Source organism: Canis lupus, chromosome 11 (genome assembly GCF_011100685.1).
Source record: "Canis lupus familiaris isolate Mischka breed German Shepherd chromosome 11, alternate assembly UU_Cfam_GSD_1.0, whole genome shotgun sequence".
NCBI classification, from domain to species: Eukaryota; Metazoa; Chordata; class Mammalia; order Carnivora; family Canidae; genus Canis; species Canis lupus.
This window is the reverse complement of record NC_049232.1, coordinates 2,527,150-2,540,869: the sequence shown is the minus strand read 5'-3', so window position 1 is coordinate 2,540,869 and position 13,720 is coordinate 2,527,150.

The window sequence follows — 13,720 nt, the reverse complement described above, 5'->3', positions numbered from 1 at the left end:
CCACCCCATGCCCATCCCTGCTCTGGTCCTCCTTGGCTCACATCTGGCATCTCCACGCCCACCAGGGCTCTGGGGGCATCCAGAGCCTCTCTCTTTCCTTACCACCCCCAACATCAAAGGGGTTACCAGATCTTTTTACCCTCTCATTAGTTCTGGAATCTGCCCCCTTTCCCTCTAACCCAGGCCTGGTCACCTCTTCCGGGCACCAGGGCAGGACCCACATGATTGTCCCAGTTGGACACTGAATGCCTGAATTCGAGTACATTCAGTGACGTACCTTTCTCTCCTGCTAGCCTGACGAGTGTCTCCAAAACCCCACATGGAGTGGCTTGCACACAGCCGTGCTCAGCCCTTCCACACCCTGTCTCCTCATCTGTGGGGCTGAGATCACACACCTCATCTCCTTCCCAGGGTCACACAGACCTTGGGGCCTGGCCCCTTCTCATTTTCAAGGCGGGATTGACAGTGAAGCTGAAAATTCCAAATGTTCCTTCAGAATAATGAGGCAGATCTCCTAATGAGAGAGCTCCCTCCCGCACCTGGGGCATCACACCGCACATGCATATGTGATTTCAATTCCTCGTGGTAGCCCTGAGATGGGCAGATTGGACTCTGTCGGCCACTTTCCAATCCTGTGATCTTACAAAATGTATGTAACCTCACGATGCCTCAGTTTCTTAAACTGATCCGTGGCAGGGCAGGCCCTCCATACCTTACTTAGCTGGCATTACTTCCCATTTCTCCCTGTGCCCAGCTGTGCACGTAGTACAATATTGGGCTGTACACACAAAACTGTGCTCATTGGGAACTTTCTAGCATATTTTGGCCACATGCTTTTTTTCTTATCATTATTGACTTTAGAGCAAATTTCTGGCTGTACGGCAAGACGTGGGTGGCTGGGATGCCAGAGTTGCTTTTGGCCTAATAAACAACCTTGCCAAAGGCTTGCAGGAATTACTGCAACTGACAGAACACAGTCTGGCATATAGTAGGCACTCAGTAAATATTTGCAGAATGAATCAACAAAGTAAGATAATTTCCAAAGGTAGATGTTATGAAGAAAATAAAAAGAGACACATTATACAAAATGCATGGGACAGGGAGGGGGAAAGTGAGGGAAAGTTTTGGCCTACAGCTGATCAGAGAGAAGGTATTGGGAATGGGCAGCCTAAGCAATGGGTATCTCAAACAGAGAGACCGGCGTATGCAAAGGCCCTGAGGCAGGAAGGAAGGAGTTTCTCTGTTCCAGAGAAGGAAGAGCAGCAAAGCCTAGAGTAGGAAAAGAAGAAAGAGTGGAAGTGGGAAAGGGACCTGGGGGGGTGAGAGATGAGGCAGAGCCTTGCAGGCAGGAGGTAGCATTTTGTTCTAAGTGGAATATTTAAACAAGAGAACGAAGAAAAATCATGTTCATCTCAAAACACTCTGGGAACTGTGAGACCTCACCAGCACAGTGGACAGGGGCTTCCCAGCTTCTTTCTCAAGAGAAGGATCACATATGGCTCTGCCCCATGATTATCCCCATCCACCCTGGTCAGAGATTACTGGCCAGGCTGGACACCACAGTTTTCTTTTGCCACTGGAGTGGACAGATTAAGACACAGGGGTCTCTGTGACACCAGCGCTACTCTGCTGATGGATTAGCAAAGCTCTTAGGTAAATTATGTCCCTTAAGCATCATGACATCCTATGAGGTGGAACTGCAATATTTCCACTTTTAGGTAAAGAAGTCAAAGCTCTGGGATCGTAGGTCCCAGGGGAACAGAGCTGGTGAGACCCCCCCATGGACTCTCAGCAGAACCTGAGGGCTCACTTTCCACAAGAGTGCTTCTCCAAAACCCCTGCCCTCCTGGAGTTGGGCCCCAAGGCCCCTCCCCATAAATCCCTGCTTTTTGCCTAAAGTAGCAGTCATTAGCTATGGCTTATAAGGTCAAGTGCCATGGGGCACCTGGGTGACTCAGTCAGTTAAGTGTCTGCCTTCAGCTTAGGTCATGATCCCAGAGTCCTGGGTTGGAGCCCCATGTTGGGTTCTCTGCTCAGCAGGGAACTTGCTTCCCCCTCTCCTCTGAACTTATGCTCTCTCTCTATCTCTGCCTCTCTCTCTCTCAAATAAATGAATAAAATCTTTTAAAAAATAGATAAAGTCAAGCGCCCTAAAGTATGAGGATACAGGGCCCTCCAGATGACAGTCTGAAAGCATAGGCTGCTGGGAGTGGGGTGCTCTCAGGAGGACTGCCATTTCAAGGTCTAGGGGCTTGCCAACAAGTTTATATGAGCAGAAAGCAGGAAGCTACTTCAGGGTACCTGGCAGACAACTGTCCCAGAAGCCGGGAGGCAAGAGTGTTCACTCACACACATGTGTGTGTGCACACAGACACACTTCGCCACACATGCGTGGTAGTACACGGGCACAGACAGGCTTGCAGACACACACTGACCCCCAGCCCACGAACACCCACAGACCCAGACATGTGGTCCAGAGCCCACGATCCACCCTGGCCTCTCTAACTGCATTTCTGAAAGTGAGAAAGAAGAAACCTAAGGAGCCTCAGGCAGCTGCTATTCCCCCACAGCGATTTGCCATCCCCTTTCTGAGTGACCACGGCAACAGGGCAGCCTGAGTTCTCAGTCGCACCCCAGACTCCTTAGCAACCCTCGGCGGGTCGGCACTAAACTGGTCCCTGGCCTTGGCCAGCCCGTGGTCTCTGAATGTCTTCACCTGCCCTGGCCATGAAGGCTGTGGACAGAAGCTGCTGGTTCTCCTGAGGGTTGTGATGAATCGGGGGAGCCCCCTGGCCTGCTTGCTTAGGCTGCCGTGGCCCCCAGAGGGCTTTCTGTTCTCAAAGTCCCCCACAGGGCACAACATCTTGGCTTTTCTCCATCATTGCTGAGCCCAAGGGCCCTGCCCCACGCCTCAGAGCATCCTTGAAATCCAGTGCCAGGGGCTGGGCTGCCACTTGGCAGACAGTCCCTTCCCCGTAGGTCTGTGGTATCAGTCCTCCTCCTGACTCACTCTGCAGACCCTCTGATAGGGAGCCCCTCCTCCAGCACCTGCCAGACCCCCCCCCCATTCCACACAGCATCTCACACAGAGCCCAGACAGAAGGTCACTGTTGGCCACAATGTTGTTTTTAATTTTTGAGTAGGTAAATCACATGATCAGCTACTTTGTCATACCCGAGGCCCACTGAGACCCTCCTATCTTTTTTATATAAACACAGTAAAGCCTTCCCCTTACCCCTGGATGTTGGCAATGGGTATTTTGAGCCCGATCATGGATGTCACTGGTTTCCTTTTACTGGCTCTACCCTGGAAGACAATGCAGTGCAGAGCTGAGCCACAGCAGGGTCGCAGGGCTGGGCAGCTCCAAGGATGACCCAGCCCCCATCTGAGGGACCAAGCCCCTACTTTCCTGAATCCTCCCAGGGCACAAGACCCACTTGAGAATTGCAGAGCCAGGGGCGACCCTGAGCTCTTGGAGCAACAACCAATGAAGGGCAATGTGGTGCAAGGCCCATCAAAGATGCTCTGACTGCCAGTTTCCTGTCACATGGCACCAGGGAAATGGATGTCTCCAAAAAGCCAGACCTCCTCTCACTAGGAATGGACCTGGGCCTCAGTGGACCCTGGGCCTCCACCTTGCTGGACCTTGGACCTTGGCCTCACTGGACCCCCCAAACCTTGGCCCTCTTTGGCAGCTGACCCTGGGGCCCCCACTTCTGTGTTACTAGCGCAGCTCAAGCCTCGCCCTCCCCTCTGGAGGAGGCTGAGTCTCTGAAGGAAGTGTGTTCTGCAGAAGCCCTACTCCACTGAGCAAGCTGTCATCCTGGAGAAAAAAATAAAAACCTCCCAACCTCACTTATAACAAACTTGGTCTGTTGTGCAACTTTGCAGTACAGAATGTGCATGTGCCCAATCTCCCGGCTGTTGCATAATTTTCCAGCTGTTTTCAGGACTATTTCATTCTTCGTCTGGCATGTTTCACAAGCCATATATAAAAATCAGATATATGTAAATATAAAGTTGAGCATATGTGTGCAACGAAGCGACAAGTGTAAAGGAGGGGAAGGAGGTGGGGGCCAGGACTTAGCAAAAAGGCAGATGAAACAAGTGTAAACATTTTGAATGCCACCTTCTAGAAGTCTGGGAGAGTAGGAGAACTTGGACTCAATTTAAATTTAAAGCGAGACATTTGTCCAGTAAAATCTATTTCAACTTGGTGGTGTTTGATTTCCCTCTTCACCAGGAGTTATTTTGTTTTTGTTTTTGGGGGTTTTGGTTTGTTTCAACACCAAAAATAATAAATAGATCCCTAAAACCCCACCATTTTTGTAAAAGAAACTCTGTGGGCATCTACTTGCCAACTATTTCTTAACAGCGTAACCCGAGATGCCCTTGTAAGGAGCCAAAAGGCATCAAGATGACAAATCCCCTCTGGAGCGCCACGTTGTCTGTTCAGGACCAGTCTGCACTTCCTCCTGGTGGGTATCCTGAGTTGCTGCTGGGCCCTCCCAGGGTCTGTGGGTTCCAGGTCACACAGGACAGTCCTCTCCCCCTGGAGCCAGCATCTGCCCAGGATTGCACCTGTGACAGGAAGCCAATGAGCAGAGGGACCCGCGGGAGCCGGCTGGTCTGAACTCCAAGCCACTAGCTGGAGCTTGCAGACTGAATCCTGCCCACAAGTGTTTTTGGTTGGACAGCACAGTGATTTTCTTTTAAATTTGAATTAGATAGGGACGCCTGGGTGGCTCAGTGGTTGAGTGTCTGCCTTCAGCTCAGGGCGTGATCCTGGGGTCCTGGGATCAAGTCCTGCTTCGGGCCCCCTGCAGGGAGCCTGCTTCCCCCTCTGCCTAGGTCTCTGCCTCTCTCTCTCTCTGCGTCTCTCATGAATAAATAAAATCTTTTTAAAAATTGAATTAGACATATAGCTACAAAAATTAAGAGACTTCTGATTAGAAATGTAGATTCTGGCCTCCTTTGGATCAAATAAAATACCCCAGCCTCACTGGGCTCTAGCATGGCAGCTGGAGCAGAGCTTAGGAGAGGCTGTACCTTCTGTTTCTACCTTTCTTCACTGTATCAGTGACCACTGGCCTTCTGAACCGCCTAGAACCTAGCAGCATGAGCAACAAGAATTATCTGGAACTCACAGCTCCACAGGTGAGCTGGGGCACTCTTTGGGCAGGATGGGTCTGCAGGGCAGCAGAGACAGCTCTGCTCCACGTTGGCCCGGGACACAGCAGTTCCTGGAAGAAGCTCATCTCATGGACAAGGTCAGAAGTTTCTAGAATTGTAAGCACCAAGACACAAAGCTTCTGAGACCTGGGATCCACACCAACACACCATCCCTTCCACCCATGGCTAGACAAGACACGTGGCCCTGCTTACAGGAATGAGACAAATGTCCTCTCCATCCTGGAGAGGGAAGCTGCAGAGAGGCATAGGGCAGAGGAGGTGGATACAGGGGTGGGGTGACCTGGATTGGATAGTGTTCCCCAAAAAAATGCATGTCTGCCCAGGATCTCAGAAAGGGACCTTTTCTGGAAATGGGGTTTTGTCATCCTGAATCAGAGTGGGCTACTGATCCAATGTGAATGGTGTCCTCCTAAGACAGGAAGTGGAGATGCGAAAAAAGAAAGACACGGAGAGAGCCATGTGATGGCAGGGGCAGAGACGAGAGGCGATGTCTACAAGTCAAGAAACAGCAACAAGCATGGCCAGCAGTGCTATGAAGCTAGGAGAGAGACACAGAACATGCTCTCCCTCTGAGGAGACACTCGCTTTGCTGACACCTTGATTTTAGATTTCTGGCCTACAGAACAGTACATCTCTCTTGTTTCAAGCCACTCAAACTTGTGGTGATTTGTTACGGCAGCCCTAGGAGACTACCACAGGGTGGGTGGGGGATTGACAACAATGATATTGTTGACTGCCCTCTTGGACACAATTATTCAAGACTCTCCCACTTGCAAAATACACTCGCTCCACTCACTCCCGCCCAAGGCAACCAATCCCGGCCTCAAGCTGAAGCCCAGAATCTCGTGCTTTAGGTCAGACCTGGGTGCAAGCAACTCTCGCTCCAGAGATCTATGGAACAAAAAGAGAAGCCATCTCTGTCCCTCCTCTCTCCACCCCCTGATACATGCCACAGGAGAGCAGGGACAGGATCACCCAACAAACACTCCCATTCAAAAAGCAAGACAGGTGGCCCCAAATAGTCACTGATCCATGGCAGCTCTTAAGCCCTGCTGGAGAAACATTGCCAGAAACTCTACCCTCAGGTAGACAATGTTCTGTAGGTAGGCTCCAGGCCCTCTCCCTGGGACGGATCCTCTGTCTTTTTTTTTTTTTTTTTTTTTTTTTTTGGTCAATGACTCTTAGTTCTATTCTCTGGAAAAGCCTTCTTTCCCTGTCATTCTCCTTGGTCACTTCTGAGAAGGACACTGGAAAATATGCCCTTCATGGCAGGTGGAGGTTTCCTCAGGCAGCAACTTGCTTATAAAAAATTAGTGACCTGAGATTTTTTTTTCCTTCTTGAATGGTCTCAGTCTTTTTTTTTTTTTACTCCAGGTTGGTGGGCCTTTGCTAATGCAGCTGTCTCAAAAATTGTGGGCTTCCTATGTATTTCATTACACAGGTTAAGAGCCATATTCATAATTTAATTCAACACCTGTCTCTCTCTCTGCACTTAGTTACAGGGACTGTGGTTAGCTCTGGCTGCCACAGCACCATTCCATTGATCCTTCTAGTAACTACTAGGCACCACTTAATTCTTCCAGATGCCTTCACAGGGGTGTGAAAGCTATGCCTCTGATTCACTCTGTCCCCCCAAGCTGTATCTCTTTTGTTTTAGATTTTATTTATTCATGAGAGACATAGAGAGAGAGGCAGAGACATAGGCAGAGGGAGAAGCAAACTCCCCATGGGAAGCCCGACACAGGACCTAGTCCCAGGATTCTAGGATCATGCCCTGAGCCAAAGGCAGATGCTCAACCACCGAGCCATCCAGGCATTCCCCACCAAACTATATCTTAACAGCAATGCTCTTGATTTGACTTTTCTCCAAGGCTGTATCTTTTTTTAAGATTTTATTTATTTATCCATGACAGACACAGAGAGAGAGAGAGAGGCAGAGACACAGGCTGAGAGAGAAGCAGGCTCCATGCAGGGAGCCCGATGTGGGACTCGATCCCAAACCCTCGCATTGCACTGTGGACCAGGCAGATGCTTAACCACTGAGCCACCTAGGCATCCCATCCAAGAGTGTATCTTAATTTGAAAATCTTTTACTGAATGGAGAAGCTTAGGAAGTAAAAATAGTTTTATCTTTCAACCCAGCGAGCCCCAGATTTTCCAGACCCTTCCTTCTCTTAGTTCTTTCTGAGATCTGGCCAAGTTGTTCCTGGGCTGTCTCTTCTTTGTAATCCTCTACAGATGCTGGCAATGGGACCCCACCTGTGGCTGCGACATTTTCCCTGGACACTCCCAGCCCAAGGCCAGGAGTGCCTTAGGTATGCTTTCCAACCTCTAACTTACTGCAAGTTTTAACAAACATTCCACTGTTCCATTACACAGGCTGTCACTTTTCTAGCCTCCTAGGACAGTTTCACGTTCCTAAACCACCACCACCATGTGCTGCAGGTTTCTATTGTAGCTACCACTTTCCATAGCTATCCTAGCGCTACACACTACACCATCCAAGAACTCACAACTTACAGCAACATTAAATGTACACTCCAGCTCACAGCTCTACTCCTGGTGTGTGCATCCTGGAGCCCAGGCTGAGGGGAGCCACATGCAGCTCCCAGAGGAAACATATCTCATGAAAGAGTCCAGAAACTTCTAGAAGGATGAGCATGAAAGCTTAAAGCCTGGGCTGCAAGCCAGCACACGGTCCCTTGCATTCAGGTTCCATGGGCCAGGAAAACCACATCCACGTGATTCTAGAGGAAGAAGCTGCAAAATCACCACGTACGAGGCAGACATAGGGATGTGTGAGAAGGTGTGCACAATGATGTGCCCAACATACCTTAGACTGAGTTTTCCTTATTGTATATTTTTTCATACTCTGAAAGTGCTAGTCATAACAAGTAAAACGATCCCAAATCACATGAAGAAAAAGCAAGTATTTCTTACCTGTGAAGCTCCCACTTTTTTCTAATTGTGGATAGGGAAGAATGAGCTCAGAATGCACGAGGAGACCAGGCAGAGAGGGAAATAAGATGGATGCAGGGACAGCACTGTGAGCTCACTGGCAGCTCTCAGGTCTGCTTCCAGCAAACAGCAGGCTGGAGTGTTCTTTCCACTCAGGGTTTTGAGAATGACCTCCACTCCCATCCTCAATACAAATCCCTGGTTTGCTCAGGACTGTTCAGATGGGTTTCCCTTCGGTATTAGTATTAATCCATTCCTTGCCTCTCCCACCTTCTGGCAGCTGCCAGCACTCCTTGGCTTGTGGCCACATCGCCCCAATTTCTGCCTCCTGGTCACATCACCTCCTTCTCTTCCCATGTGCATTTGTGTCAAGTCTTCCCCTGCCCCCTCTTAGAAAGACACCTGTGATTGCATTTAGGGCCCACTCATAATCCAGGATAATCTCCTCATCTCAGAGTCTTCAATCTATTTGCCAAATAAGGTCACATTTACACTTTCCTGGCAACCGGTCGTCCCTGGCAAAGACAGAGGAGTTGTCCAAGACCACACCAGAATAAGGAGAGACAAGTCAGGGACAGTAGGGTCTTGCCTGCCAAGAGCAGAGGAAGAGCATCCCAGAAGAAGTGGCAGTGTGGGCAAAGGCTGGAGGTGTGAACGTGCATGGTGTATTCAAGAAATTAGCTCAGATTTCAACTACATTACCTCCTCTGGGACTACAAGAAATCTCCAAAGGGCACAGGCATTTATTTCCTCTCTGTTCTCTGAACCTACAATTAAGTCCAAGCCAGGCACTGCTTTTCCCTAATGAAAATGTCTTTTATTGGTGAAGCTGACCCTGTAAAGAAAAGCCCTGCTTTGATGAAACCAGTCCTTTAAAATGAAACATTTTATCAAAAGCCATAACATGATCCCTGTGAAATTAAATCGGGAAGACAGACATTCTAAAATGCCCCAGATGCTGGTTTTGATTTTTTAAATTGTCAGTTAAATTAAAGTTGGTACAGAGACTCAATGCTCAGCTTGCCTTCCTGGAGGTAAATGCTCTGATACACCTCCCCCAACTCATTCTCCTGCTCCAGCAAAGCTCTCCCGGAGGCTGGAGGCACTTGTTGCCTGCGGGCCTGTTTCCGTTTGGAGTCTGGAAGCCAGGGAGACAGCCCTAGGGTGCCAAAATTGTTCACTAGGTGAGTGGTGAGCCCATTTTGTGTCAGTCAGTGTCCCAGGACAGCAGAGGTCGGGCTCACAGCTCACAGAGGATTGAAGGTTGACAAGAACTGGCGGATCACCCGTGGTAATATAGAAAGTGACAGAAACTTAGGGTGGCTCAGTGGTTGAGCATCTGCCTTCAGCTCAGGACGAGACCCTGGGGTCCTGGGATCAACTCCCACATCAGGCTCCCCACAGGGAGCCTGCTTCTCCCTCTGCCTATGTCTCTGCCTCTCTCTCTCTCTCTCTGTCTCTCATGAATAAATAAAATCTTTTTAAAAAGAGAGAGAGAGAGAAAGTGACAGAAACTGATTGGGCAGATTCTGTCACCAAACCAATGTGAGTTCACTCCTTGGGGAGTCAGAAACTGCACCAAGTGAGTTGTTGCATGGAGAAAATTTTATTTGCAGCAGATAAGGAGGTCACAGAACGGATTCCAAAGCCTTGACTCCCAGAGCCAGGGTGGATGGATTCCTTTTATTTCAGGTTAAGATGAATATTTAGATGGGGAAGCCTGGCCATCCGACACGGAGACTTGCATAAGGCCTCATGCATGCACATTAAGGAAACATGCCTATACACACATATGCTATGTAAATGAGGCCTGTGCTCTGCCTTAGGCAGAGATGGTAGTATTATAATGAGGTAGAGGTAAAGGTCCATCAGTCCAGGGGTCACTCCATGGTTCATCTGCACAGACTGAGTGGGGAGGTTATGCTCAAACTGGTCTGGATGGTCTGGGCCGGCTCCTGGAGGTCTTGTCAGGACAGTTGCTATTGCTGGAGGGGCATTTTCACTTTCCATTTTCCTGAGTTAAGGGATAAGCTGGAAAGAAGAGCTTAAAGAAGAAGGTGGGACAAAGGTCAGTGAGTCCAAGCAGTTAGGCAGTCAAGGGCAAGTCTTAGGGTCTAGCTGGTGACAACTTGAGCAAAAAAGCAATTTATTATTTTCACAAAATTAAAAATTGAAGGGTGGTTTGGCCTTAGACATCTGAAATAATGTCCCCAGAACCCAGTTTCTGTCCCTCCAAATTTCTTCCCCCCTTCCTTCAGGTCACTCCCTTGGGTCACCATGGGAAGTCTCATGGTGCCAGGAGGGCTGCTGCAGGTCCATCTTCACATTCACACAAGCCCCAAGGGAAAATAGAGAGCTTCCCCCAAGAGCTGAGACTGAGTCTCAGGTCTCTGATGGGCCCAAAGTGCCCATCTCTGAACCCATCCCATGATCAAGATGATGAAATTTACTGAGGGGCCAGGCCTGAATCATGTGATCTGCCCTTGAAGCCAGGGCTGGATCAGCTTTACCCCAACTACATATCCCACAGGGAAGGGGTATAGTGGCAAGAACTCAAATAAGTGTCCCCTGGGTGGCTCAGTTGGTTGGGCGTCTGCCTTCTGCTTGCTCGGGTCATGATCCTGGAGTCCTGGGATCGAGCCCTACATTGGAGTTTCCTACTCAGTGGGGCTTCTCCCTCTGCCTCTGCTCCTTGCCCCTACTTATGCTCTCTCTCTCTCTCTCTCTCTCTCATGAATATATAAATAAAATATTTTTTTAAAAAAAGGATACCAGTTCAATCGGGGTCCACCCTAACAACTTCATTTAACCTTAATTATTTCTTTAAGGCCCTATCTCCAAATATAGTCACACTGGGAGTTAGGGCCTCAACATCTGAATGGGAAAATGCATCCATAATAAAGGCCAAACTACTCAGCTAATTGTATGTCTCTAGGGGCCCTGGGTAAGCACTGGCTTAATACCAGTTTAATAAGCAAGTGAAGAATTGTCTCCAGATCAAATAGGAGCTGGGGGTCAAGGTTACAAGCACACACCCACCTCATTTGTCTCTTTCCATACCCTGCCTTCACCCCTTGTGACCCTGGGCTCAGGCACAGCCCACCCTCTCAGACATGGGAGGGTTTAGGGGAGTTTGTTTGCCAGAGATGGAATCATATCCTACATGACAGCAGCTAAGGGTTCTCACTTGCTAATGCATCATGGACTTCCCTCCAGGACAGTAGCTAGAGGTGCCTCCTGCTTTCTTGTAATAGCTGCTTAAAAGCCCAATGCTGCACTTTGTTCAACTCCTGTGTTTATTGACATCTTTAGGTTTGCTGGTCCCTGTATGTGTGTGTGCATGTGTGTGTGCACATGTGCATGCAAATGTTACTGCCAGCAGCCCTGTAATAAACACCCCTGACTCCTTGTATTTTGGTACTTTCAGTTCTATAGGATAAAATCCCCAGTGTGGGATCCCTCTGCCTATGTCTCTGCCTCTCTCTCTCTCTCTCTGTGACTATCATAAAATAAAATTAAAAAATTAAAGTTTATGTGAATTTTTAGCTTAACGGATATCACCAGGTTTTTCCTAAACGATTGAGCAATCAGCAGTGTGCACAGTGACCCTTCTCCCACATCCCTGCATCTGAGAGTGTCACTGCTCTTTTGTATTTTTGCTAATCTGGTGTGTGACCATGGAACCTCATTGTCTTAGTTTGCACCTCTTGACCACCAGAGGGGAGGCTGAGTGTGGGTGCATGGGTTTATAGGCTCTTGTGGCACTGGATGGAGATGGAGGGGTCAGAGAGGCCATGGGCTCTGTGTAGGCAGTAACTGGATTAGGCTGAGAAGAGGAAGGGGGGGGGGAGAGAGGAGGGAAGAGCAGGGTGGAGGCAGAGAGGACTCAACAAGAAAGCTCAAGCAGGTTCCAGAAGAGCAGTGTGGACAGAGTGGCCGGAAGACTGGGGTGAGGAGAGCAGAGCCCTGGCCAGGGGCTGCAGAGAGCACCAGGGCTATAATACAGACCTTCCATTTAAGCACCTTTGATCCCTAGGTTGGTTTAAGGAACTTACCAGAGATTCCCTTCCAACCCAGCTCTGTCCTCAACTAACCCTCACCTTAGGCATGCCCCTTCCCGTCTGGGCCTTAGCTTCCCTATCTGTAAATTCAGAGAACTGGCCCGGTGATGGATCTCCCAAACCCTTTGAGCTCTAACATAATCTGAGCAGTCCAGTAAAACCTGAACACAGAGCAGCCCAGTTATAGAAACATTAATTGGAAAACATTTTTAAAGTCAGTGGGTGGGGCATCTGAGGGCTCAGTGATTAAGTGTCTGCCTTTGGCTCAGTTTGTGATCCCAGGGTCCTGTGATCAAGTCCCACATCGGGTTCCCCGCAGGGAGCCTGCTTCTCCCTCTGCCTATGTCTCTGCCTCTCTCTGTGTCTCTCATGAATAAATAAATAAAATCTTAAAAAATAAAATAAAGTCAGTGGCCACGCTAAGATTCAAATTTCAAAGGGGATTGCCAAGAGCCAGTTGGGACACTGGGACCCCTTCATTCTCTCCAGGGTGCAAGTGGACCCCAAACAGGGAGTCCTGCCCCAGGAGGGTAGCCTGGCAGTCAGAGCGAGGTCAGGAGCAGCTGGTAGGAGGCTTCCTGCCTGTGCAAAGGGACACGGGGACCCAGCAGTTTGTGGGAGAGATGCCAAGAATCTGTGAACTACAGAGCCTTGTCTCAGCAGTGACCACCCCCCCACCTGTGAATCTCCCCAGATAGCCCTGCTCCCACACAGGGCCACCTACTTCTCCTTGCTGGAGTCAGGGGGTGGTGGAAGAAGTGAGAGAAGGAGATGGAGATATTCCGTGCCTTGCCCAGGCTAACAGTTGCCCAGGCGGAGAGGAAGGTGCCCCATTATTGAACAAGATCTAAAATAGTGACAAATATGCTGGATGGGACACCTAAAGGCATCGAAAAGACACAGCGTTTAAGGTGTAAAGTGACCACAACTCTGTTTATTTTGGAAGCGCCAGCCTGGGTGAGGACCCAGAGGAAGTCAGCAGACGGGACTTCATGTGGGGCTCTCCTCGAGGGTCCCAGGGCTAGGCTGAGAAGCCAAGCTCTCCTGAGAGATCTTTCAGCTCCCACCCTCATACTGCCACCTTGCATCCTGCAGCCTTGGCACCTCTTGGCACCTCCGTGCTGGGGAGATGCTCAGAATGGCCTCCAGTGGACTGGCTTGGGCTCTGACGAGGATGTCCTCCTCTTCCTCTGCTGTCCATCCCAAAGCACTGCTTCATGGGCAAGCTCCCCGGGGCTCTCTCAAGGAGAGGGAGCAGAGCCCATACAAGCCCCATGAGCAGGGTGAGCCTGGGTATGGCTGTCCCCAGTCACTGTCTCTAAGGGAATGGGACTCTGGACTCATCGGAGCCACAGGCGCCAGCATGCACACAGCATAGTGGCATCAACACACTCAGTGAATGCTATAGAACTAGGGGGAAGTACTAGTAGCCTCTGACCATCTGGCCCACTTGGCCCCAGTGGGATTTTTGACCCTGTGACCCCAGCTCCCATAGAAGGGACAAAAGG